Source organism: Balaenoptera acutorostrata, chromosome 7 (genome assembly GCF_949987535.1).
Source record: "Balaenoptera acutorostrata chromosome 7, mBalAcu1.1, whole genome shotgun sequence".
Taxonomy (NCBI): Eukaryota; Metazoa; Chordata; class Mammalia; order Artiodactyla; family Balaenopteridae; genus Balaenoptera; species Balaenoptera acutorostrata.
Window position 1 is genome coordinate 47,554,846 of NC_080070.1, and position 27,404 is coordinate 47,582,249.

The following is a 27,404-nucleotide window of genomic DNA, read 5'->3' on the forward strand; positions in this document are numbered from 1 at the left end:
GAATCACCTGGGGCGTTTGTAAAATTCAGATGCCCAGGCTGAATCTATCAGAATCCCTGGGGGTGGGACCCAGGCCTCTGTATCCCCAGCTGATTCCACTGTGCGTTCAGCGTTGAGCAACAATGACCAAAGTGTGGCTGCCAAGAGAAGGTGGAAAGGCCGGCGGGGGCCTTGATGGAGTACAGCCTGCAGACGGATCCGGCTGCTCCCAGTGTCTTGCGTGACCCTGGGGAGGGGGCAGTGGACCTCCCTCCAGCTTCCTGAAACGCAAAGAAGGGAAATGAGACAAGGCTTGGCAGGGTGGCCTGAACAGTGTGTTCAGAACAGATATGCAGCCTCAGATATGCAGAGAGCCTTTTGGCATATTGTGAAAAACGGAAGGATTGCCAGATCACGATGCCCCCTTATTTCTGCTTTCTGGGAAATGCCTCCATTGTTGGCATTTAAAATTAAGTTGCGGGAAGCCAGTAAACCCATGGCCTTGACAACTACTGGGTTTTCTGCTTTAAGGATGAAGCCAGCTGTGCTTGCCACAGGGTCGGGTTTGTCCCTCCTAAAAGCCCCCTATCTGAGGTTTCCCACATCCAGGGAATAGTAACTCCACCTTGGATATTGGGAGTGCACAGGATTTATCCTGTTCTCACCTTGGGGACAGATAGCTCTAACCTCAGCAAGTGGGACCACTGGACGAGACACAGACTTTTACTGCAGATAAGAAAGGTGGATTTAAAACAAACGACAGCCTAGGAGAAGAGAGGGCTTCCAAAGGGTCTAAGAAGAGTAAATTGTGTTTTTGTGTAATGAAGAAATTTAAGTTCAAGCTTTGGAGCCCATCAAACCTGGGCCCCGATTCAGATTCTGTCACTTCTGTGATGCGTGACCATGGGCATGTTATATGTGATCTCTCTGAACCCCTGTTTTTCTTTCTCGTAAAATGGGGATAAAAATAGTAGCTCTGTCCTGAGGTTAAATGAGATAGGGTGTATCAAGCGCCTGGCACGGTGGGTGCACATGGTAGCTGCTCCATCAGTGGCAGTTATTAGCCACTGCAGTGGTGATTTGTGTTCAACAATTGTTTATTTAGTACAGCCACGGTGAGGGAGAGTGGCCAGTAGTTGCTCCATTCTCCTGTTCTTCTCCTGCCCAGCTCAGAGGAGGGCTCTGTAGCTCCTTCCCCCTCGGGCACTGTGTACTTTGCAGTCTGGAATTTCGGGCCACCACCCTCTCCCCCAACAGGGCTTATTAATGGCTCTGGAATACAGTTTTACGCCATGCGATAGGAATGAATTTCTTGGCAAAAGAAAGTGGTCCTTAATCTTGAGACTTCCTCCACCCCACTGCCCCATATATCAAAAAATGGGCTCCCCCAAAGCTGGGCTGTTTACAGGGTCTCAGAATTGGCATGGGCACACACAGATGACCTCCCTTTTGGCAGCATCCTCAGGCCGTGCCCCGGTTGTACCTGTTTTGCTACTGACTCTTGGCCTAGGGAAAGTGAATCCTTCCTGGATGATCAAGAAGTCAGGAATTTGGAGAAGGGAGGACCCACATCCTACAAGTGTCAAGGGGTATCCCAGCTGAACCTTTCACATTCGTCCCGCTCTGTTTGTCATTGATGATCACTTTGATAGTAACAGCAGCACTGTTTTAGATTAGACATTAGAAATATTGTAAACAGTGATGTAATGTGGGTATAAAGATCAAGTGTATTTTTACAGTGCTATCGCTAACTTGCCTAATGAGAATATCAAATTCTTGTCTCTTTTTATCCAAAGAAAAGAGTTCAATGTTTACTCGATATTTAAGTCATAAACCTAGGATTTGAGGTCTATATTACCAGTTCCTTCTATGATTCTTCTTTTTGGGGGTTTGAGGCAAGGTGAAATTTAAAAAGGTAAAGTTTATACTTGTGCTGAAGTTTTGTCATGCAGAAGCTGTAGGTATTTTGCAGATTTCTGGAAGTCCTGTTTCCTTTTATCTTCTGGGCAAAGTCAGTTGAGTTTCATACAGAGGGCTTCCTTTCATCCATCTGTAGGGTCCAAAGTTGTTTTGAGGGAAACTCTTTGGTGCATCAAACACTCAGTGACAGCAAGTGTTTTTTCCAAATTTGACTCTTGTAGTAAGAGGCAACTAATCATTGCCATTTCAATTAATTGATGGTTTTTACTCAGTGCTAGAAAGTTTGTCAAAGCAAGACATTCTGGCTTGAATTCTTCTTTTTGTATTTTATCTAGAAACTGCCACAGACCAAACTGTGGGCAGAGATTTTGGTGCAGAGTTGGCCAAGGCAAGCTCACTACTATCCCTCCTCCCCTTCACCATCCTCCCACCCTCTGGAGCTGAGCCAGTGAGGCCTGGAATGCTGTTACTCTGAGGGGATCTTACCTTGACCCCCAGAAGGGGCACAGTGCCCTAACAAGGGATCTGCCTCTATAGAACTGTAACCGAAAGTGGGGTCCGAACTGCTTGCCATTCAAAAGCCATTAAAGAGGCCAGGTTGGTGGAAAGGAAAGTTTGCTTTATTTTGGATGCCGGCAACCAGGGGAGAGGGTGGACGCCTGTCCAAAGGCCGACTCCCCCCCACTGACAATCAGTGGGCAAGAGCTTTTATAGACGGAGGTAGGGGGCTGCATGCAGAAACTGTGTAGTCAGCTCTGACAGGCATCTTGAAATTGGTCACGTGGTGGTCTGACCAGTGTCATCTTGGTTGTTTTAGGTACAGTTAGTCTTCAGTTGCAGGGTCGGTTTGTTTTCATTTCTTTTTTTTTTTTTTTTTTAATATTTATTTATTTATTTATTTATGGCTGTGTTGGGTCTTCGTTTCTGTGCGAGGGCTTTCTCTAGTTGTGGCAAGCGGGGGCCACTCTTCATCGCGGTGCGCGGGCCTCTCACTATCGTGGCCTCTCTTGTTGCGGAGCACAGGCTCCAGATGCGCAGGCTCAGTAATTGTGGCTCACGGGCCTAGTTGCTCCGTGGCATGTGAGATCCTCCCAGACCAGGGCTCGAACCCGTGTCCCCTGCATTGGCAGGCGGACTCTCAACCACTGCGCCACCAGGGAAGCCCTGTTTTCATTTCTTTGAGGCCAATTCACAAACTTGTGGCAGCTTGTGTCATGGCTACAGTAAGGTCACCATGTAGTTAACTTCTTTCACCAGGTGGGCGTTTCAGTATCTACAAGACAGCTCACAGGAGATGGCTCAGAATATTATCTACAGCCCTTGAGGAGGAACTAAAGGTCCTTAACCATGCTTAATGACTAAACTACTATTATTTAGTCTTGTTGGACTGTTTTCCTTTGTTTCTGTATTTTCTCACTTCTCTGATTAAACTAATTCTTTAGCTGAAGTTTGTCCACAGACAAAAGACAGGCGGAGGACACGGTAGGGAAGTACCATAGGGTCCTGCTCCGTTTCAGAACCAGCAAGGCGATTTTGTAAGGCAATTTTGTGTTATATTATACTTCATTAAAATCATTTAGAGTACTCTCTAGTAAGGTGTCGCTTTGGTATTTTTTTGCTGAGTAGTCATTTTCCTTTAAAGAAAACTATAGTTTTCTATGGAACTAATGAATAGGTCAACACGAGGGTCCAGGTAATTTGCAAAGCACCAGATCAGCACCAGCTTTTGGTAGGTTAATATTTTAATTAATTAATTAATTAATTTTTACTTTTTGGCTGTGTTGGGTCTTCGTTGCTGCACGCGGGCTTTCTCTAGCTGCGAGGAGCAGGGACTACTCTTTGTTGTGGTGCGTGGGCTTCTCATTGCAGTGGCTTCTCCTGTTGTGGAGCACGGGCTTAGGTGCATGGGCTTCAGTAGTTGTGGCCATCAGGTTCAGTAGTTGTGGCTCGCGGGCTCTAGAGCACAGGCACAGTAGTTGTGGCGCACGGGCTTAGTTGCTTCACGGCATGTGGGATCTTCCCGGGCCAGGGTTTGAACCTGTGTCCCCTGCATTGGCAGGCGGATTCTTAACCACTGCACCACCAGGGAAGCCCCTCATGTTTTACTAAAATATTAACCTGGGCCTTCCTGGTGGAGCAGTGGTTAAGAATCCACCTGCCAATGCAGGGGACACAGGTTCGAGCCCTGGCCCGGGAAGATCCCACATGCCGTGGAGCAACTAAGCCCGTGCGCCACAACTACTGAGCCTGCGCTCTAGAGCCTGCGAGCCACAACTACTGAAGCTTGCACACCTAGAGCCCATGCTCCGCAACAAGAGAAGCCAGCACAATGAGAAGCCCACGCACCGCAACGAAGAGTAGCCCCTGCTCCTCGCAACTAGAGAAAGTCCGTGTGCAGCAACGAAGACCCAACACAGCCAAAAAAAAAAAAAAAAAAGCCAAAAACCATGAGAAGTCACTACTACTATATCTTTGTATAAGGATGTTGATATTGGCCGTTCTCTGTGTCATCCCCATGATACAGGTTAAGGACAGAAAAGAGTTGGGAGGATGGAATGACTTGGTAGATATTTTCGGAGTCACACTTAGCTGGGTAGGGCAGTCACATATTGCTAAGGAAAACCACTCCATGGTAGCAGAGCTGGGACCAGATGATGATTTATGTGAGAAAATATTTGTGTTGTTCTAATTCCCAAAAGATGAAAGTCTAATGACTAAGAACTTCCCGTGCTTCGTTTTAACACATTCCCCAGTTGCTATCTATGACCCCAAACCAAACCTTCTAGAAGGAACTGGGTGAAAAGCTAGGCTTTTCTTTGGAGATATCCTAACTCCTTGTGATTCAGGACAGCAGGCCCCTTCATGGAGAGGGCCATTTCTGGACTCCACTTAACAAGGCCAGTGTTTTACATTTAATATGAATTCAGGCATGTTGATGATTTCAAGTGGAGTTACTAGATCTATAACAAATATTAGGCAGGACTTAAATGGAAGAGACCATGGGCTTTGGTGTCAGAACTGGGATCAAGCCCCTGCTTTGTTCCTTAACTAACTGTGTGAGCTCAGCCAAGATAGTTAACCTCTCCAACCCTGTGTCCTCCTCTGTATGAAATACTTATAGGAATTCTTTCCTTACAGAGTGGTTTTGAGTATTTGATGAAATTGTTGCTGTGAAGTGCTCAGCATACCACCTGGCTTTCAGGAAATGGTAATTATGATGATTGGGTTCAAGTGCTGTTCTTGCCATCTACTAGCTGTGTGGCTTTGAGTAAGCTACTTAACCCTCATGAGCCTCAGTTTTTCTATCTGTAAAAAGGGGATAACTATCAATGTGGAAGGTTTGGCTTGAGGCTTTGATGAAATAAAGATGCGTCTGATAGCAAACACTTTCATAGATTTACAATGTACAACACTGGTCAAAGGGCTTTAGGTTTTTATTTTGTTTTGGCTTTTTAGCTCACTTAATCTTCCCAACAACCCTATACTGTAGTTATTGTTTCTCCTATTTTACAGATGAGACAGTTGAGGCTCAATGAGATTAAATAACCAGCCCAAAGTCAACAGATTGTTAGTGCTGCACCCAGGATTTGAAGCAGAAATCCAGATTCTAACCACTGAACGGGACTCAGTGAATGTCCCTCCCTCTCTGCCCACCTCCCCACCCCTATGCTTGCCTCCTGGAATTGACCCACAGATGTGCTTGTGCTCTTTGTAGAGCTGTCCTTCTGGGTACAGGGCCCTTCCAAAGAACTGCCTGCCTCTGCCTGCTTATGGAATGAACATGGGAACACCTGCACCACACTGATTTATAACCTTTAAACCTCAACCATTGCTTACACTGGATGACCTAATATCCACTTGTGGTGGGGGATGGTGATACTGGTATTGACCGACATTATTAGAGTGGATTATGATGTTTATTTTTGGGTAAATGTCATCTCAGTGCACTAAGATTGTTAGCTTGGGTGTAATAAAACACAGGCAGACATTCTGTGTTTCTAAACATATTCTAAAGCATTCACCCAGACAGGTGTGCTGGGTATTTGAGAAAACAGAAACCAGGCCTGGAGTTTCCCAGGATGGGACTCCGGTAGACATGATAGTATTTAAATACACCCCATTGAAAATGCAGTGGCCTGTTCCACGTACACTACCTTTTTAAGAAAATCCATACTCATCCCTTCTTCTTTACACCCCAGTAGGTTTTATGTCTTTTGGGGCTCTGACAATCTTCCAAGAGGCCTGGGCCAGTGGAACTCAGAGCCCAGAAAAGGGAATTCTCCATTGAGTGAATTGTGGATGCTTTAGCATTTCTGATAATGAGCTGGCAATTGTTTTTCTGGCTTTCCCATGGGTATGAAGTGCTTTGCTTGCTCCCCAGCCTAGTGTTGAAAGCTGTTAGAGAGCTATTTGTAGCTTCCGGTTCCTCCTGGCTCTTTGGGGCTTCAATTCTTCAACACACTCATTCAACAAATATTATCAGAAAACCTTGCTGGCGCCAGGAATCTCCCAAGTTTTGGGGATACAGCAAAGAATGAATCCAGGGGCTCAGTGCCTGGCCAAATGGAATTTGCTGGCTACTGGAAGAGGAAGGGGCGGTACACACAAATACATAGTTATAAATGGGTTAAGTGCTGTGAGTGAAAATAACAGTACGTCATGAGACAGATTATCAGAGCTGTACTAGGATTAGGGGAGTCTGGGATCTGCTCCTCCAAGAATGAGCCTTTTCAACTAGTTCTTGGGGATGAGGAGGGGTTAGAGCATGCCAGATGCAGGGAACAGCATGTTTGAAGGCTCAGAGGTGGAAATAACAGGGTGTATTGAGGAAGTTACAGTGAGGAAGGCCAAGCAGAGCCTCCTGGGCTGGGAAGGATTTGGAAATTTATTATAAAGGACAGTGGGAGGCTTTGAGGAGTTCCCACCGCTGCCTTTTCTCAATGTTAGTAATCTACAAGAAAAAGATAATTAACAACCCCTACTTATTAAGCTTTATAAACCTTGACTTAATGTGAGACAGTTATGGAGGCAGAAATTATGGTTTTCAATTTCTAATGAAGGAACTGAAGCTCAGAGCAGAGAAAAGATGGCAGAACCAGGATGCAGAGCCTGGTCTGCCTTGCCCACCGCACCAGCTCCGGGGTTTTTGGGAGTGGATGTGTGTAAGTGCGTGCGGGCCAGCCAGGCGCCAGCATCCTTCAGCAGGAGCCTCGGTGGATGCACATGGGTGGAGTCCAGTCCTTCCTGGCTCCTTGGAAGCAGGAACAAAAGGGCCCAAAGAGCAGAGGCAGGCTGGCAGCGTGGGTGTCAGAGTCTGCGGATAAAAATTCTGGGAACTCCCTGGCCAAGGGAAGGGGCTTTGGACAGTTTTTCATGCTTGTCTGTTTTTCTCTGGCTTTAGCCCCAAAGCCCTGAAAGAGGTGCTTTCCCCACTTTGTTCATCTACCAGAGAATTTGCATACACTTAAAAAACCAGGGTGTTTAGAAAAAAAAGTTCTTTGTTTGGAGCTTTTGGATCACAGAAAAAGCCTTTTGCTGTGGGACATCTGCATCACCCCCTTTCTCCTCACTCCTGTGAAGCTGTCGTGAGGTCACAGAGTGAGAGGCCTGGCAGGTCAGGTGTATCTTGGCTGGCGGGGAGGGCCTGCTCCCTAAGATAGGCCCTCGCTGGGTGGGGCCCCAGGGCGTGCCGCATCTGGGAAGAACTTGGCATCTTCTCAATCTCTCGATGGCCCTCGGGAGTCCCCTCCTACACATCCCAGGTACCATCTGGCTGAGCTCCAGGTAGATTTGTGTCCCAGACAATAAAAGTCTCCTGCTAAGCATCTTGGCCAGCGATCAGCCAAGTGTTTATTTGTTCAAGGCCAGGTTTCAATTCAAGCCTCTGAGGTGACTAAAGTATTTTGTTCTTGTAAATTGCCTTTCATTTGAGAAGCTCCAGATACTTTCTGTGTCCGTCCTCAATGCCATCTCCAGACATCCTCTGGCTTCCGAACCTGCCCCTTCTGTAGAACTTTGTTCTGCGTAAGCACTTAAACTCTTAAATAGAGTTCCAGATCAGGTTTTCTGATTCAAGGCTCTGTTGTCTTCTGTTGGCTTTTTTTATTAAGGTATTTTTATTCACTGGGTCCTCAGAGATGAATACCGAGCAGGGTGTCTTTGGAACTTTGTTTTTCAAAGCCTGGGTAACACCAGGAAAATGTCAAACAACAATTGTATATCAGCCCCATAAGGCACAATGGAGGACATTGTCACAAAACAATAGGTGATTATGTACCAAGAGAATGTATAGACCATGCTCTGGAAATTGAGAGCTGGGCTTTGGTTAAACTTTTCAAGGCAGCTGCTAAAAGAAAAGTCTTAGAACAATAGAAAATATTGGTGCCTGCAAATCTGAATTTATCTACTAGTGAACTTGGCCAGTGACACTCCCTATGTGAGCCCGTGAATTCTGGAAATCCACATATTCGTTCAATGAGCATTAATGAAGCTCCCGTTATAAGCAGTGTGCTGTGCTAGATTCATTCATTCAACATTTTTTAATCTAGCATCCTCTCTGTGCTGGGGATACAGGGACTAACCAGATGGACACCATCCCTCATAGGCAAATGCTGGGCCTCCAAGATGAACCAGACAGAAGCTCCAGCCTACACCACCCTCTCCTTGGTCATGATAAATGCTTGCAGTGTGACCAGTGTTATGCTAAGTGTCATCTAAGTATTAACTCATTGAATCCTCACACCGATCCTAGGAGGTAGGTGCTGTTGTTATCTGCATGTTATAGATAAGAACACTGAAGCACAGAAGGGTGGTGTATTTCTCCAAATCACACAGCTAGTGATTAGAACCAGGTAGCCTGGTTTTAGAGTCTTGGCCCTTCCCTGCCACTGTCTATTGATGTGGAGAAAGAGTTCAGGAGAAGAAAAAAGTGAACTACCACATCCTGTGAGAGTGGTGGGGATAAAGTACCATGGGGATTCCCAGTGGGGAGAGAGGGACTGAGGGAGGAACATGGTGAGGTGGGGCCCCTGCCCATCTGACAGGTGCCAGTCCCTGCTGGGGGGATGGGGTGAGACTCTCGGCTGCTGAGGGGGCTACCCTAACCAGAAGTAAATAAAAGAGCATTTGCCTCAGTGCCAAGAGACCTGGGACCTAGCTCTGGTTGATCCAGACAAGTCTTGGCCTTGCCTAGGGCCTCGGTTTCCTCATCTCTAAAATGGGGGTGTTGGACCGTACTCTGTTCCACTCCAGAAGTCCACGGTTCCAGCAGAGAAGGGAGGGGCTGGCTCTGCACACGCTCTGAACGGGGTTTCTTGACCAGAGGAGATACTTGGCTCGGAGAATGTGGAGTCAGACATTTGAGTTCCCAGAAGACCTGAAAGGATATCTGCGTTCCATCAGCCTCCACCCCCGAGTGCTCACATCCTCTGTCTGCATTCCTGTGCTTGTAGTAGGCAGGGTGGCAGAGTCTGTATCTGGAGTTCAAACTATGTGGTACTTTCGCAAGAGAAAAAAAGGAGATGGAGAGATGGAGGGAGAGAGAGGAGATATTGAGAGGACAGACTGCCTTTTCGATCTGCTTTGAAATTCTGAGGGATTATGTGCTTTCAGATACTTAAAGTAAATGAATGTTAATGGAACTTAAAAGCTTCAAATGACTGTAGCCTCATCCGTCTGCTAATTTTTTTCCAGAGGGGGCTGTTAGTAGTTTTCTGGTATGGCAGAGGCATACAGGACTGGGCTTGTTTTCCAGGTTAAGAAATTGAAACCAAAACAAGAAAAATGAATAACCACCCCCCTCCCAAACCCCGAAACCTGAGAGAGAGAGGATTCCATGAAGACCCATTAAAGAACGGCAAATTGAGTTTGTCTAGTGTCTGAAGCCTGGAAGCAAAATAGAGCTGATGTTTTGTGGCTTACGCAGCAGGGAAAGTAGGACCCTGTTTGAGTTGACCCACTGTGTGTGATCTCTGTGCAGTTCTATCAATATTGTATATAAACGTGCTTGGTCTTAGCTTCCTGTTCAATTGCTGATGGGAGGTGTTGGTCCACCCACCTCATTGTTGGGCAGGTTGAAGTAGGGTGGAGCCTTCCTGACCACATGATCAATGTCAGCAAACACGGTATAATTGTCTTCCTCACTGTAAGACTGGGCTGAGGAGGCTGTGAGTCCTCTTCACCAAAATGAACCTTATTCCAGAGAGAAGTCATTTCCTCGAGGAGCATCCAGATGTGTTCGACGATGTACGTGTTGAGGTTACGCAGGGCTTTATGGTCAGGTTGGCAGAGCCTATTTTTGTTGGCATTTTGCAATCTGAGGAATGTCATCCCTGAGGTAGGCAGGTACCTATTTGAGGTAGGCAGGGAGGGATGGCTTTGTTTTACATTATCGTAAATCTGAATTCAGTAAGTAAATAGCAATGATCAATTCCTATTGTCCAGGACTGCGGTAGACAGAATGTTTTAGAAGTCCATATCGTGCGTGGCAGATGTGGCTCTGCCAGAGATGGTATTTGCTGGATGGACTTTATCCATAGGATGTGGTTTTAGCAGAAGGGAAGGAAGAATCTAAAATGGTTTCCTTGGTAACGGTAGCCACTTAGGTGGGGAGGAGATATTGGGTGGAAAGTGTGAGGTACCTTTGGCATCATCCATCAAAGTGGAAACATCACTCGGGGTCAGAATGTTACACAGAAGGCAGTTGAGCCCATATTATTTTAAAGTGTTCAGAGGCTTGCGTTACATGAAAGGAAGTAAAAGACAATGGAAATGAAGAGACCTTTGGTAATTATGGAGCATTTTTTCAAGGTGGTATTGCCTAAGCTCCTAAGGTTTAAAAAAAGTCTACTTGAAGGTCAGTTCTGTTGACTCTTTTTGCTCCGTTCTGTTTTTGTAGGGCTTGATTTTTCACCTTACATTCCTTATTTCAAACCAGGTTTAGTGGCAATACCATGAGTTGACAGACTCCTACTAAATTGAAGACAAAATAAAACTGTTCCCACCCACACACCCATCAGCTTGACTATGATATTTCACCAAATCAGGAGGAATGTTCCATTTATTGACAGGCGTACAGAAAGAGTCACACCATTCCATCAGAGTTTGTTTGATTTTCATGGATTGTCGTTTAGTTTAATGGGGACTGAGCGTTTTTTCCTAGGAGGGTGAGCTGAAACTCAAAGCTCCCTAACAGATGGTGATTGCTGAGAATGTTGCATTGAGCTGCCTCAAGGTTTCCTAAGATGCCCTGATGAATAAAAAGGCTTATTTAAAGTTTAAGTAACTTTGAGTATATATTCTTCTTATAAAAAATTAAAACATTATGAATAAAAGTACTATACCAATCTTGGTGCCCTTCCTTCCCTGTCTGGAAGTAATCTCTCTTCTCATAAAGTATGTCTTCTTCCAGATATTTTTCTTTGCATCTATGTTCATAGATGTATACTTGTAGAAAATGTATACTGTTTTGCGTGTCTGTAGGGCAGACAATATGGGCAAATTATATGTGTCGTTATACTCTTTCCAAAACTGGCATTTTTCAAATGACAATATGTCTTGAAGATCTTTCCATCGGTACATGGAGCTCCACCACATTCTTTTTCATCGCTGATCATGTCTCTTTAGCTTGTGTGGTTCCTACTGGATGATTCTGACAGAAGTGGTGGTAGACTGGGTTGAGGTGGCTGAGGTTCTGATGTGGGACAAGAAGCTGGGCGGAGTGAGGTGACGGGGATCTGGGACCATGACAAGCAGACTCGGCCCCCTCAGTACCAATGATGAGAATGTGTGGCTTACCCTTGTGCCTTTTTTTTCCCCCTTTAAATCAATTAGCATTTTCTTGTATAGATTACTTCTAAGTCTGAGGTAGGTAGGAAGTGAGGCTTCATTTTAACTTAACTCTTAATTCTAAAGTCGGTTTTACAGTATCTGAAAAAAAAAAGATTGTAGTGGCTTTATCTTTACAGTGAGTAGTCCTTTCATGTCGTGGGTCTCTGTCCTGTAGAAACTGCTGTCGTGTGAAGGCAGTGAGAGGGCTGTGGCGAGCATTCCAGCCCTCCTGCTCTGCCTTCCACCAGCTGTCTGGCCTTTGGCAGCTCATTTCACCCCTCTGGGTCTCAGTTTCTTAATGTGCAAAATGCTTTTCTTGTCCAGTGTTATAGTATCCGTCAGGCTAGGCTAGGTTGTGCTGCAGTAACAGATCATTCCAAAATCTCAGCAGCTGAAACAACAAAGGTTTGTTTCTTGCTCACACTCTATGCCCATCACAAATTAGCAAGGGGCTCTCCTTACTGTCGTTACCTGTGGGCCAGGTGGATGGAGCAGCTACCAGCTAGAATGTTGCTGGTGCTAGTTCCAGAGGAAAAGGAGAGTCGCACGCTGACAAGTGATGCACCAATGCTGAGTAACTCGTTCTACTGCTGCTCACATGTCATGAGTCAAAGCAGGTAACTTCAGTAACACGTAATCCTACCTGGTACCTGGGAGGAGAATCCAAACTATGTGATGAGCAGCATGCTTTTCTCACAGTGTTGTTTGCCAAGAAAGGGTTAGGAAAGTCTGTGAAAACTGTCCTGTGGTCAGTAAAGTCATATCCCAGAAGCTAATCCTTGCTGTATATATAAGATCATCAACCTTTTCCTGTGGCCTCCAAGGTTCCAGAGAATAGCATCCTGTATGGGGATCACATTCTCAGAAATGACCAGAGCTGGGGGAGGGAACAGTCAGGAAGGGAGCAGGGGTTGGTGGCCCTGAGCCAGATTCCATAGCACCTGGACACCAGCAAGGCCGGCCTTGATTTTGCTCATGTTTGTATTTGTTTCCAGCCTGTACGAAGAAAAAGTCGGCAGCAGAAATACTTGTAGAATGGCCTGACTGCATGGAGCTCATTGTTTAAAGAACTCTGGGTTGTCACTCTACGTTAGCATCTTCCACACTGTTAAAGAATGTTTTAAGGACTAAGGCTGAGATCTCTTAGGAATCTTATCTGCTGGTATTGCAATACCAATTTGCAGAAAGCTGTGTCATTTATTTTGAAATATGTGTGTATATATATAAAAGAGTGAATGATGACTCCCAACAATTGGGTGTGTAAGAAAAGAATGAAATCACAAGGCCAGTGTGGATGTTGGGAAATGATTTTCTTGAGGTTTCTGTTCTCCATCTAGCCTCCACACCCCCTTCAGTTGGGATGGAGGCCAAATTGTCTGCTCAACCTGGGAGTCAACATTCACACTGTGGGCAGGGTGACCTCTGCAACCTCTGCACTTGGGCTCTGCCGGATGATTTTGCACAGAACAAAGCTGCTGCTGAATGGACGTGTTTGCCAGTAACTTCAGGGAACATTGAGGTGATTTCTGTTTGGGGTTTATTCTAATGATGCATGGGATGGGGTGGCATACCTGGGTGGCTGTGGAGACCATGACCCTGAGCAGTGGGCAGTCTTTAGCCCCTAGCTTGTGTGCTGCGAGTTATTAGGGCTCGGCATCTTTCTGGGTGTCTCGGATCCAAACTGTTTAAGAGATAGAGGCTCTCGCCGCTTCTCTCTGTCACCTTTCACTACAGAGGGCTCCAGCGGGGCCAAGGAAGCCTTTGGGAGAGCTACAGACAGCCTTGGCCCTCTGTGGTCATTTCTCAGTCACTCTTGTGGTCCCTTGTTCTGTGTCCATCCGCCCGGCTGCGTTGTAACATCTGTGGGTGTTGGGAGCTGCTTACCATCCGTGTGCCTCAGTTTCCTCATTGTAAATGGGTGGTAACAATGACCTCTGCCAGAGAACAGAGAAGATTAAGCAAGGTGATAATTACTGAGTATTCACTGTATGCCAGCCCTGGTCTAGGCACTTCGTGACCATGAACTCAACCCTACAGCAACACTTGGAGGTAGGGACTGTCAGAGACTTGGAGGAAACTGAGGCACAGGGAGGATAGCTGACTTGCTGATGAGCAGTGGAGTCACGTCTGAACTCAGCCCACTGGCTCCAGAGACCACTTTGAATCCTTATGTTATCCGGCCTCCTGCAGTGAGTGGAAAGTGTTAGGTCAACACTGGGCACCTAGTGAAGTGCTCACTCAGTTTTAGCAATGACTGTCAGGGCTCTGCTGGGGCCCCGAGCAGCACAGGCTTGATACTGGGTTTCCAGGGAAGGATGTCTGAAGCTGTGGCATCCCAGAGTCTGCCCAGCATCCTGACCCCTGCCTACCCACTGAAGCCCTTCCTCAGGCCTGTCCGTGATGGATAGCATGCCGTTGTGTGCCTGGCAGCTGGTGGAGGCTGCAGAGCATGGTGTCCAGATTTGCCCTGGCAGTTCAGGCAGGCAGGGCCAAGCCAAGAAAGGGGCTACCATTTGGCATCAATTTTGATCCTCTGTTTGGCGCATGGAATTTCTCAGGTACGAGGCTTTAAAGCAGCAAAGAGTGGCAGGTGGTTCTTATAATATAAAATAAAAACCAGGGAAAGCAAAGCATCTGTCAGAAGCCAGCTTCTGCAGCTCAAAAGAGGGCCTTGGCAGTTACAAAGAAACATGAGATAATGGTAGAGGTACACCAAATACATATAGTGTGATGCCAAACATGCAAAAAAGATCAGTATAGGTATAACTGCACATAGAGAAAAGCAGAAAGGGAAAATACTCCAAAATGTTAACAGTGGGTGATGGGTGAGTTTTGTTTCTCTAAACTTTTTTTTTTTTTTTGCATTTCCAAATTTTCCACAGTGAGCAGGTGGAAAAGCACAATATAAATAATATGACTTAAGTTTTTGTTTTCCTTTTCTAATATATGCATGTAAGGCTATATATTTCTGTGACTTTTTAAATTGTATCCCACAAATTTTATATGTTGTAATTTCATTATTTTGCAATTCAAAATATTTTCTAATTTCCACTTTTATTTCTTCTTTGACCTATGGTTTGGGGATTTTTCTAGGTATTTTTTATTTTTTATTTCTAGCTTTATTCCACTGTGGTCAGAGAACATTTTCTGAGTGATTTCAGTTCTTTAAAATTTGTTAAGAACTTGCTTTGTGGCCCAGTATATTGGTCAAGTTTACAGACACTCCACATACACTCTAAATGCTGAGCATTCTGTTGCTGTTGGCTGCAGTGTTCTATAGAGGTCAGTCTAGACATTTTGTTCATATTCTCCATATTCTTTGATTTTTCTGGTGTATTCTTTTCAGTTATTCTGAGAAATGTATTAAAGTTGCTCACTGTTTGAAAATCCTCACTGATTGTGGGTTTGTATATTCCTCCTTATTATGTTGGTCAGTTTTTGCTTTATATATTTTGAAAATAAGTTACTACGTTTATACAAACTAACATTTCTATAACAACCTTTAAAAGTAATTATTTTGGGGGCTTCCCTGGTGGCGCGGTGGTTGAGGGTCCGCCTGCCAATGCAGAGGACACGGGTTCGAGCCCTGGTCTGGGAAGATCCCACATGCCGCGGAGCAACTAGGCCTGTGAGCCACAACTACTGAGCCTGCGCATCTGGAGCCTGTGCCCGGCAACAGGAGAGGCCATGACGGTGAAAGGCCCGCGCACCGTGATGAAGAGTGGCCCCCGCTTGCCGCAACTAGAGAAAGCCCTTGCACAGAAACAAAGACCCAACACAGCCAAAAATAAATAAATAAATAAATAAATAAATTTTTAAAAAAAGTAATTATTTTATCATTATGAAATGTTCCTTTACCTCTAATAACATTTCTTTCCTTAAATTCTACTTTAATTTTAATATAGCTCTACCAGCTCTCTTTTGGTTAGTTTATACATAGTATATCATTTCCCACTTGGGGGAATGAGTAAACGAATGAATTAATTAAACCCTGTCATTTTATTTAAAGTGTATCTTTTAAAGCAGCATATAGTTTTTTTCTCAAGTCTGCCAACCTGTGTTGTATAATTGGTATATTTAGTCCATTTGTATTTAATTGAATTACTAATATATTTGGATTGATATATGTTGTTTAGTTTTTATTAGTCTCACCACTTTTGCATTCTTTTTTCCCCTCTCCCTGCCTTCTTTTAGAGTTAAGCCTATTTATTATTACATTACCTCCTTCTATTGTCTTGTATTCTCTTGCTAGTTTTAGTAATAGCAATTTTAGAGATTAAGACCTGGATCCTTGAATTATTACTGTCTAATATAAAGTAATACTTTTGCCTATTACCAGAAAATGCTTTGAACTTAGAACACTTTAAGTCCATTTACTCCCTTCCACCTTTTTGTGTTATTACTGTTTAAATGTTTTTTTTTTTTTAAGTTGAGGTATAATTGATGTACAACGTTATGTTTCATGTGTACAACATAGTGATTCATGATTTTTAAAGGTTATATTCCATTTATATTATTATAAAATATTGGCTATATTCCCTGTGTTACACTATATATACTTGTAGCTTATTTATACATAATAGTTTGTACCTTTTAATCCCCTACCCCTATCTTGCCCCTCTCCTTTTCCTCTCCCTGCTGATAACCAATAGTTTGTTCTCTATATCTGTGAGTCTGTTTCTTTTTTGTTAAATTTACTAATTTGTTCTATTTTTAGATTCCACATATAAGTTGTATTATACATTGTCTTTCTCTGTCTGACTTATTTCACTCGGCACAGTACCCTGCAAGTCCATCTGTGTTGCTGCAAATGGCAAAATTTCATTCTTTTTTATGGCTGAGTAGTATTCCATTGTGTGTGTGCACGTGTGTGTGTGTGTGTATCTCACATCTTCTTTATCCATTCATCTGTTGATGGATACTTATGTTGCTTCATATGTTGCCAATTGTAAACAATGCTGCTGTGCACATTGGGGCGCATGTATCTTTTTGAATTATTGTTTTCATGGGTATTTTCCCAAATAAATACCCAGGAGTGGAATTGCTGGGTCATATGGTAGTTCTATTTTTAGTTTTCTGAGAAACCTCCATACTGTTTTTCATAGTGGCTGCACCAGTTTACACTCCCACCAACAGTGTACAAGGGTTCCGTTTCAGCACATCCTTGCCAACATTTGTTATTTGTGTTCTTTGTGATGATAGCCATTCTCACACGTGTGAGGTGATATCTCTTTGAGGTTTTAATTTGCATTTCTCTGATGATTAATGACGTTGAGCATCTTTTCACATGCCTGTTGGCCATCTGTATGTCTTCATTGGAAAAATGTCTTTTCACGTCTTCTGCTCATTTTTTAACTGGGTTGTTTGGAGTGTTTTGTTTTTGTTTTCTTTTTTTTTGGCTGCACTGTGTGGCTTGTGGGATCTTAGTTCCCTGACCAGGGATCAAACCCGTGCCTTCTACAGTGGAAGCGTGGGGTCTTAACCAGGGGACGCCAGGGAGGTCTAGGTTGTTTGGTTTTTGATGTTGAGTTGTATAAGCTGTTTATGTATTTTGAATATTAACACCTCATCTGTTATATCATTTGTAAATGTTTTCTCCAATTCAGTAAGGTGTCTTTTTGTTGATGGTTTCTTTGGCTGTGCAAAAGCTTTTAAGTTTAATTATGTCCCATTTGTTTATTTATGCTTTTATTTCCTTTGCTTTAGGAGACAGATCCAAAAAAATATTGCTACGATTTATGTCAAAGAGTATTCCATCTATGTTTTCTCCTAGGAGTTTTTATGGTTTCTGGTCTTATATTTAGGTCTTTAATCCATTTTGAGTTTATATTTGTATATGGTGTTAGAGAATGTTCTAATTTTATTCTTTTATGTGTAGCTGTCCAGTTTTCCCAGCACTACTTATTGAAGAGACTGTCTTTTCTCCATTGTATATTCTTGCCTCCTGTATCATAAAATAATTGACCATAAGCGTGTGGGTTTATTTCTAGGCTCTCTATTCTGTTCCATTGATCTATGTGCCTTTTTGTGCCAGTACCATACTCTTTTGATTACTGTAACTTTGTTGTATAGTCTGAAGTCAGGAAACATGATTCCTTCTGTTCTTTTTCAAGATTGTTTTGGCTATTCAAGATCTTTTGTTTTTCCAAACAAATTTTAGAATTATGTGTTCTAGTTCCATGAAAAATGGCATCGATTTTTTTTCTTTTTTTAATTGAAGTATAGGTGATTTACAGTGTTGTGTTAATTACTGCTTTACAGCAAAGTGATTCAGTTATATGTATATATACATTCTTAATATTCTTTTCCATTATGGTTTATCATAGGATATCAAATATAGTTCTCTGTGCTATATAGTAGGACCTTGTTGTTTATCCATTCTATATATAAAAGCTTACATCTGCTAATCCCAAATTCCCAATCCATCCCTATCCCCCCACTTGGCAACTACCAGTCTGTTCTCTGTGTCATTGATTCTGTTTCTGGGTCATAGATAGGTTCATTTGTGTCATATTTTAGATTCCACATATAAGTGAATTCATATGGTATTTGCCTTTCTCTTTCTCATTTACTTCACTTAGTTTGATAATCTCTAGTTGCATGCATGTTGCTGCAAATGGCATTATTTCATTCTTTTTTATGGCTGAGTAGTATTCCATTGCATATATGTACCACATCTTCTTTATCCATTCATCTGTCAATGGACATTTAGGTTGTTTCCCTGTCTTGGCTATTGTGACTAGTGTTGCTATGAACATAGGGGTGCATGTATCTTTTTGAATTATAGTTTTGCCTGGATATATATCCAGAAGTGGGATTGCTGGATCATATGGTAGTTCTATTTTTAGTTTTCTGAGGAACCTCCATACTGTTTTCCACAGTGGCTGCACCAACTTACATTCCCACCAACAGTGTAGGAGGGTTCCCTTTTCTCCACACCTTCTTCAGCAGTAGACTTTTGATGATGGCCATTCTGACCAGTGTGGGGTGGTAGCTCATTGTGGTTTTGATTTGCATTTCTCTAATAATTAGCGATGTTGAGCATCTTATCATGTGCCTATTGGTCATCTGTATTTCTTCTTCGGAGAAATGTCTCTTTATGTCTTCTGCCCATTTTTCGATTGGGTTGTTTGTTTTTGTTGTTGTATGAGCTCTTTATATGTTTTGGAAACTAAGCTCTTGTCTGTCGCATCGTTTGCAAATATTTTCTCCCATTCTGTAGGTTGTCTTTTCATTTTTTTTTTATTAAATTTATTTTATTTATTTATTTTTGGCTGCGTTGGGTCTTTGTTGCTGCACGTGGGCTTTTCTCTAGTTGTGGCGAGCGGGGGCTACTCTTCATTGCAGTGCGTGGGCTTCTCATTGAGGTGGCTTCTCTTGTTGTGGAGTACGGGCTCTAGGCGCATGGGCTCAGTAGTTGTGGCTCACGGGCTCTAGAGTGCAGGCTCAGTAGTTGTGGTGCACGGGCATAGTTGCTCCACAGCATGTGGGATCTTCCCGGACCAGGGCTCAAAACCTGTGTCCCCTGCATTGACAGGCGGATTCTCAACCACTGTGCCACCAGGGAAGCCCTGTCTTTTCATTTTGTTTATGGTTTCCTTTGCTGTGCAAAAGCTTGCATGTTTGATTAGGTCCCATTTGTTTATTTTTATTTTTATTTCTATTGCCTTGGGACACTGACCTAAGAAAACATTGGTACGATCTATGTCAGAGAATATTTTGCCTATGTTTTCTGCTTGGAGTTTTATGGTGTCATGTCTTATGTTTAAGTCTTTAAGCCATTTTGAGTTTATTTTTGTGTATGGTGAGAAGTTGTGTTCTAAATTCCTTGATTTACGTGCGGCTGTCCAACTTTCCCAACACCACTTGCTGAAGAGACCATCTTTTTCCCATTGTATATTCTTGCCTCCTTTGTTGAAGGTAAATGTCGAAGGTTAATTGCCCATAGGTGTTTGGGTTTATTTCTGGACTCTGTTCTGTTCCATTGATCCATATGTCTGTTTTTGTGCCAATACCATGCTTTTTTTGGTTACTATAGCTTTGTAGTATTGTCTGAAGTCTGGGATGGTTATGCTTTCTGCTTTGTTCTTTTGCTTCAGGATTGCTTTGGGAATTCTGGGTCTTCTATGGTTCCATATGAATTTTAGGATTATTCTAGTTCTGTGAAAAATGTCATGGGTAATTTGATACGGACTGCATTAAATCTGTAGATTGCTTTGGGTAGTATGACCATTTTAACAATATTCTTCCAATCCAAGAGCATGGAATATCTTTTTCATTTCTTTGAATCATCTTGAATTTCCTTTATTAATAGGAAATTCCTTTTATTCCTTTCCTTTTATAATTCTCAGCATATGTCTTCCTTCTTGGTGAGGTTTATTCCTAAATAATTTATTTTTGGAGTTGCAATTTTAAAAGATACTGCTTTTTTTACATTCCCTTTCTGATATTTCATTATTGGTGTAAAGAAATGCAACCAATTTCCATATGTTAATCTTGTATCCTGCTACCTTGCTGAATTCGTTTATCAATCCTAGTAGTTTTTGTGTGGAGTCTTTAGGGTTTTGTATATATGGTATCATATCATCTACATATAATGACAGTTTTACTTCTTCCCTTCCAATTTGGATACCTTTTATTTCTTTTTCCTGTATGATTGATGTAGCTAGGACTTCCAATACTATGTTGAATAGAAGAGGTGACAGTGGGCATCCTTGTCTTCTTCCAGATTTTGGTGGGAAGGCTTTCAGCTTTTCACCATTTATACTGGCTGTGGATTTGTCATGAATAGCTTTTACTATCTTGAGATATGTTCCCTTTATACCCACTTTGGTAAGAGTTTTTATCCTGAGTGGATGTTGGATTTTGTCAAATGCTTTTTCTGCATCTATTGAGATGAGCATGTGGTTTTTGCCTTTTCTTTTGTTTATGTGGTGTATCAGATTGATTGATTTGCATATGTTGAACCATCCTTGTGAACTTGGGATGAATCCCACTTGGTCGTGGTATTTGATATTTTTTATGTGTGGTTGGATTCGGTTTGCTAATATTTTGTTGAGAATTTTTGCATCTATATTCTTCAAAGATATTGACCTGTAATTTTCTGTTTTGCTGGTATCTTTGTCTGGTTTTGGTATCCCAGGGTGATGGTGGACTTCATAGAATATCCTTGGGAGTGTTCCCTCCTCTTCAGTTTTTTGGAAGAGTTTGAGAAGGATTGGTATAAGTTCTTCTTTGTATGTTTGCTAGAATTCACCTGTGAAGCCATCTGGTCCTGGACTTTTGTTTGTAGGGAGTTTTAAAATTACAGATTGTGTTTACTTCTGGTGATTGGTCTCTTCAAATTATCTGTTTCTTCTTGATTAAATTTTGGTGGGCTGTATGTTTCTAGAAACTTGTTCATTTCTTCTGGGTTGTTGAATTTGTCGGCATATAACTGTTCATAGTATTCCCTTATGGTTTTTTGTATTTCTTTGGTATCAGTTGTTATGTCTCTTTTTCTTATTTTGTTTATTTGGGTTCTCTATCTTTTCTTCTTGGTGAGCCTGGCCAGAGGTTTGTCAATCTTGTTTATCCTTTCAAAGAACCAGCTCTTGGTTTTATTGTTTTTTTATCTCTATTTTATTTCCTCTCTGATCTTTATTATTTCCTTCCTTCTGCTGACTTTAGGTTTTGTTTGCTCTTGTTTTCTTAATTCTTTTAAGTGGTAGGTTAGGTTGTTTATTTTAGATTTTTCTTGTTTTTTTGAGAAAGACCTGTATCACTATGAACTTCCCTCTAAGAACTGCTTTTGCTGCATTCCATAGATTTTGTATGGATGTATTTTCATTGTCATTTGTCTCAAGGTATTTTAAAATTTCCTCTTTGATTTCATTGTTGACCCATTGGTTTTTTAGTGCCATGTTGTTTAGTCTCCATGTAATCATTTATTTTTTCTAATTTCTTTTTCTGTGGTTAATTTCTAGTTTCATGCCATTGTGGTCAGAAAAGATGCTTGAGATAATTTCTATACTCTTAAATTTGTTGAGGCTTGTTTCGAGCCCTAGTATGTGGTCAGCCCTAGAGAATGTTCCATGTGCACTTGAAAAGAATGTGTATTCTGGTTTTTTTGGAGGTAATGTCCTGAAAATATCAATTAAGTCTAACTGTTCTATTGTATCATTTAGGATCTCTGTTGCCTTATTGATTCTCTGTCTGGAAGACCTGTCCATTGATGTGAGTGGGGTGTTAAAGTCTCCTACTATTATTGTATTCCTGTCAATTTCTCCCATTATGTCTGTTAGTATTTGTTTTATGCATTTGGGTGCTCCTATACTAGGTGCATATATGTTGACAAGTGTAAAATCCTCTTCTTGTATTGATCCTTTTATCATTATATAGTGTCCTTCTTTATCTTTCTTTATAGCCTTTGTTTTAAAGTCTATTTAGTCTCATATGAGTATTGTGATCCCCACCTTTTCATGATATATCTTTTTCCACTCCCTCACTTTCAATCTATGTGTGTCCTTTGCCCTAAAGTGCGTCTCTTGTAGGCAGCATATTTTAGGCTCTTATGTTTTTATCCAATCTGCCACTCTGTGTCTTTTGATTGGAGCATTTAGTCCATTGACTTTTCAGGTAATTATTGATAGATATGTATTTATTGCCATTTTTAAACCTTGTTTTCCCATTGATTATATATATTATCTTCCTTTCTTTTTGTTTTTGTTTTTCTTTTTGGGGTTTGATGACTTTTTTTTTGTATTATACTTACGTTCTCTTCTTTTTGGCTTTTGTGAATCTATTGTATGTTTTTGATGTATGGTTACCTTGTTTTTCAAGTATGTTAACCTATTCCTATATCTACTTGCCTTAGACTGGTAGTCATATAGGCTCAAACACATTCTAGGAAAAAAATCTACATTTTCTTACTCCCCTCCCCCACATTTTATGGTTTCAATGTCCTCTTTCACATCTTCATTCTCATCCTTTTGCTGTTCATTGTTGTTATCATCACTTTCAGAGAAACTTCTTAAATCTGTGTACTGGCTTATTTAAGTGATTTATTTCCCAACTGTGATTTTTTTTCTTTCCTATAGGTTCTTACTTTTTTTCTATTTAGAGAAGACCTTTCAATATATCCTTTAGAATAGGTTTAGTATTGCTGTATTCTGTCAGTTCTTGCTTGTCTGAGAAATTCTTTATCTCTCCTTCTATTCTAAATGATAATATTGCTGGGTAGAGTATCCTAGGTGGCAGATTTTTCCCTTTTAGTATTTTGAATATATCTTGCCACTCCCTTCTGGCCTGCAGTGTTTCTGTAGAGAAATCAGCTGATAGCCTTATGGGCATTACCTTGTAATTAACTCTTTGTTTTCTCTTGCTGCCTTTAGAATCCTCTCTTTATCTTTAACTTTTTTTTAAAAACATCTTTATTGGAGTATAATTGCTTTACAGTGGTGTGTTAGTTTCTGCTTTATAACAAAGTGAATCAGTTATACGTATACATATGTTCCCATATCTCTTCCCTCTTGCATCTCCCTCCCTCCCACCCTCCCTATCCCACCCCTCTAGGTGGTCACAAAGCACCAAGCTGATCTCCCTGTGCTATGTGGCTGCTTCCCACTAGCTATCTATTTTATGTTTGGTAGTGTATATATGTCCATGCCACTCTCTCACCCTGTCACAGCTTACCCTTCCCCCTCCCCATATCCTCAAGTCCATTCGCTAGTAGGTCTGTGTCTTTATTGCCGTCCTACCACTAGGTTCTTCATGACCTTTTTTTTTTTTCCTTAGATTCCATATATATGTGTTAGCATACTGTATTTGTTTTTCTCTTTCTGACTTACTTCACTCTGTATGACAGACTCTAAGTCCATCCACCTCACTACAAATAACTCCATTTCGTTTCTTTTTATGGCTGAGTAATATTCCATTGTATATATGTGCCACATCTTCTTTATCCATTCATCCGATGATGGACACTTTGGTTGCTTCCATGTCCTGCCTATTGTAAATAGAGCTGCAGTGAACATTTTGGTACATGACTCTTTTTGAATTATAGTTTTCTCAGGGTATATGCCCAGTAGTGGGATTGCTGGGTCGTATGGTAATTCTATTTTTAGTTTTTTAAGGAACCTCCATACTGTTCTCCATAGTGGCTGTATCAATTTACATTCCCACCAACAGTGCAAGAGGGTTCCCTTTTCTCCACACCCTTTCCAGCATTTATTGTTTCTAGATTTTTTGATGATGGCCATTCTGACCGGTGTAAGATGATATCTCATTGTAGTTTTTTTTTTTTTTTTTTTTTTATGGCTGTGTTGGGTCTTTGTTTCTGTGCGACGGTTTTCTCTAGTTATGGCAAGCGGGGGCCACTCTTCATTGCAGTGCGCGGGCCTCTCACTATCGCGGCCTCTGTTGCTGCGGAGCACAGGTTCCAGACGCACAGGCTCAGTAATTGTGGCTCACGGGCCTAGTTGCTCTGTGGCATGTGGGATCTTCCCAGACCAGGGCTCGAACCTGTGTCCCCTGCATTGGCAGGCGGATTCTCAACCACTGCGCCACCAGGGAAGCCCTCATTGTAGTTTTGATTTGCATTTCTCTAATGATTAATGATGTTGACCATTCTTTCATGTGTCTGTTGGCAATCTGTATATCTTCTTTGGAGAAATGTCTATTTAGGTCTTCTGCCCATTTTTGGATTGGGTTGTTTGTTTTTTTGTTATTGAACTGCATGAGCTGCTTGTACATTTTGGAGATTAATCCTTTGTCAGTTGCTTCATTTGCAAATATCTTCTCCCATTCTGAGGGTTGTCTTTTCGTCTTGTTTATGGTTTCCATTGCTGTGCAAAAGTTTTTAAGTTTCATTAGGTCCCATTTGTTTATTTTTGGTTTTATTTCTATTTCTCTAGGAGCTGGGTCAAAAAGGATCTTGCTGTGATTTATGTCATAGAGTGTTCTGCCTATGTTTTCCTCTAAGAGTTTCATAGTGTCTGGCCTTACAATTTAGATCTTTAATCCATTTTGAGTTTATTTTTGTGTATGGTGTTAGGGAGTGTTCTAATTTCATACTTTTACATGTACCTGTCCAGCTTTCCCAGCACCACTTACTGAAGAGGCTGTCTTTTCTCCACTGTATATGCTTGCCTCTTTTATCAAAGATAAGGTGACCATATGTGCATGGGTTTATCTCTGGGCTTTCTATACTGTTCCATTGATCTATATTTTTGTTTTTGTGCCAGTACCATACTGTCTTGATTACTGTAGCTTTGTAGTATAATCTGAAGTCAGGGAGCCTGATTCCACCAGCTCCATTTTTTGTTCTCAAGACTGCTTTGGCTATTCGGGGTCTTTTGTGTTTCCATACAAATTGTGAAATTTTTTGTTCTAGTTCTGTGAAAAATGCCATTGGTAGTTTGATAGGGATTGAATTGAATCTGTAGATCGCTTTGGGTAGTAGAGTCATTCTCACAATGTTGATTCTTCCAATCCAAGAACATGGTATATCTCTCCATCTATTTTTATCATCTTTAATTTCTTTCATCAGTGTCTTATAATTTTCTGCCTACAGGTCTTTTGTCTTCTTAGGTAGGTTTATTCCTAGATATTTTATTCTTTTTGTTGCAATGGTAAATGGGAGTGTTTTCTTAATTTCACTTTCAGATTTTTCATCATTAGTGTATAGGAATGCAAGAGATTTCTGTGCATTAATTTTGTATCCTGCTACTTTACCAAATTCATTGATTAGCTCTAGTAGTTTTCTGGTAGCATCTTTAGGATTCTCTATGTATAGTATCATGTCATCTGCAAACAGTGACAGCTTTACTTCTTCTTTTCCAATTTGGATTCCTTTTATTTCTTTTTCTTCTCTGATTGCTGTGGCTAAAACTTCCCAAACTATGTTGAATAATAGTGGTGAGAGTGGGCAACATTGTCTTGTTCCTGATCTTAGTGGAAATGGTTTCAGTTTTTCACCATTGAGGACAATGTTGGCTGTGGGTTTGTCATATATGGCCTTTATTATGTTGAGGAAAGTTCCCTCTATGCCTACTTTCTGCAGGGCTTTTATCATAAATGGGTGTTGAATTCTGTCGAAAGCTTTCTCTGCATCTATTGAGATGATCATATGGTTTTTCTCCTTCAATTTGTTAATATGGTATATCACGTTGATTGATTTACATATATTGAAGAATCCTTGCATTCATGGAATAAACCCCACTTGATCATGGTGTATGATCCTTTTAATGTGCTGTTGGATTCTGTTTGCTAGTATTTTGTTGAGGATTTTTGCATCTATGTTCATCAGTGATATTGGCCTGTAGTTTTCTTTCTTTGTGACATCTTTGTCTGGTTTTGGTATCAGGGTGATGGTGGCCTCGTAGAATGAGTTGGGGAGTGTTCCTCCCTCTGCAATATATTGGAAGAGTTTGAGAAGGATAGGTGTTAGCTCTTCTCTAAATGTTTGATAGTATTCGCCTGTGAAGCCATCTGGTCCTGGGCTTTTGTTTGTTGGAAGACTTTTAATCACAGTTTCAATTTCAGTGCTTGTGATTGGTCTGTTCATATTTTCTATTTCTTCCTGGTTCATTCTCGGAAGGCTGTGCATTTCTAAGAATTTGTCCATTTCTTCCAGGTTGTCCATTTTATTGGCGTAGAGTTGCTTGTAGTAATCTCTCATGATCCTTTGTATTTCTGCAGTGTCAGTTTTTACTTCTCCTTTTTCATTTCTAATTCTATTGATTTGAGTCTTCTCCCTTTTTTACTTGATGAGTCTGGCTAATGGTTTATCAATTTTGTTTATCTTCTCAAAGAACCAGCTTTTAGTTTTATTGATCTTTGCTATCGTTTCCGTCATTTCTTTTTCATTTATTCCTGATCTGATCTTTATGATTTCTTTCCTTCTGCTAACTTTGGGGTTTTTTTTTGTTCTTCTTTCTCTAATTGCTTTAGGTGCAAGGTTAGGTTGTTTATTCGAGATGTTTCCTGTTTCTTAAGGTAGGCTTGTATTGCTATAAACTTCCCTCTTAGAACTGCTTTTGCTGCATCCCATAGGTTTTGGGTCGTCGTGTCTCCATTGTCATTTGTTTCTAGGTATTTTTTGATTTCCTCTTTGATTTCTTCAGTGATCACTTCGTTATTAAGTAGTGTATTGTTTAACCTCCATGTGTTTGTATTTTTTACAAATCTTTTCCTGTAATTGATATCTAGTCTCATATCATTGTGGTCGGAAAAGATAATTGATACAATTTCAATTTTCTTAAATTTATCAAGGCTTGATTTGTGACCCAAGATATGATCTATCCTGGAGAATGTTCCATGAGCACTTGAGAAGAATGTGTATTCTGTTGTTTTTGGGTGGAATGTCCTATAAATATCAATTAAGTCCATCTTGTTTAATGTATCATTTAAAGCTTGTTTCCTTATTTTCATTTTGGATGATCTGTCCATTGGTGAAAGTGGGGTGTTAAAGTCCCCTACTGTGATTGTGTTACTGTCAATTTCCCCTTTTATGGCTGTTAGTATTTGCCTTATGTATTGACGTGCTCCTATGTTGGGTGCATAAGTATTTACAGTTGTTGTATCTTCCTCTTGGATCGATCCCTTGATCATTATGTAGTGTCCTTCTTTGTCTCTTGTAATAGTCTTTATTTTAAAGTCTATTTTGTCTGATATGAGAATTGCTAGTCCAGCTTTCT

General features: G+C 41.4%; 1 protein-coding gene across 4 annotated transcripts in view; it reads left to right on the forward strand.

The window, feature by feature from the left end:
- Window positions 1-27,404, forward strand: part of NOD1 (nucleotide binding oligomerization domain containing 1) — a 103,392-nt gene that overhangs the window by 401 nt on the left and 75,587 nt on the right. The window contains exon 1 of one of the 4 annotated variants that reach the window (XM_057549827.1): window positions 5,042-5,107. The exons of the other annotated variants lie outside the window; for them this stretch is intronic. The gene's annotated coding sequence lies outside the window, so the exon portion shown is untranslated. Of the gene's footprint in view, window positions 1-5,041; window positions 5,108-27,404 lie in introns of those variants that run through there. 4 annotated transcript variants of the gene reach the window in all.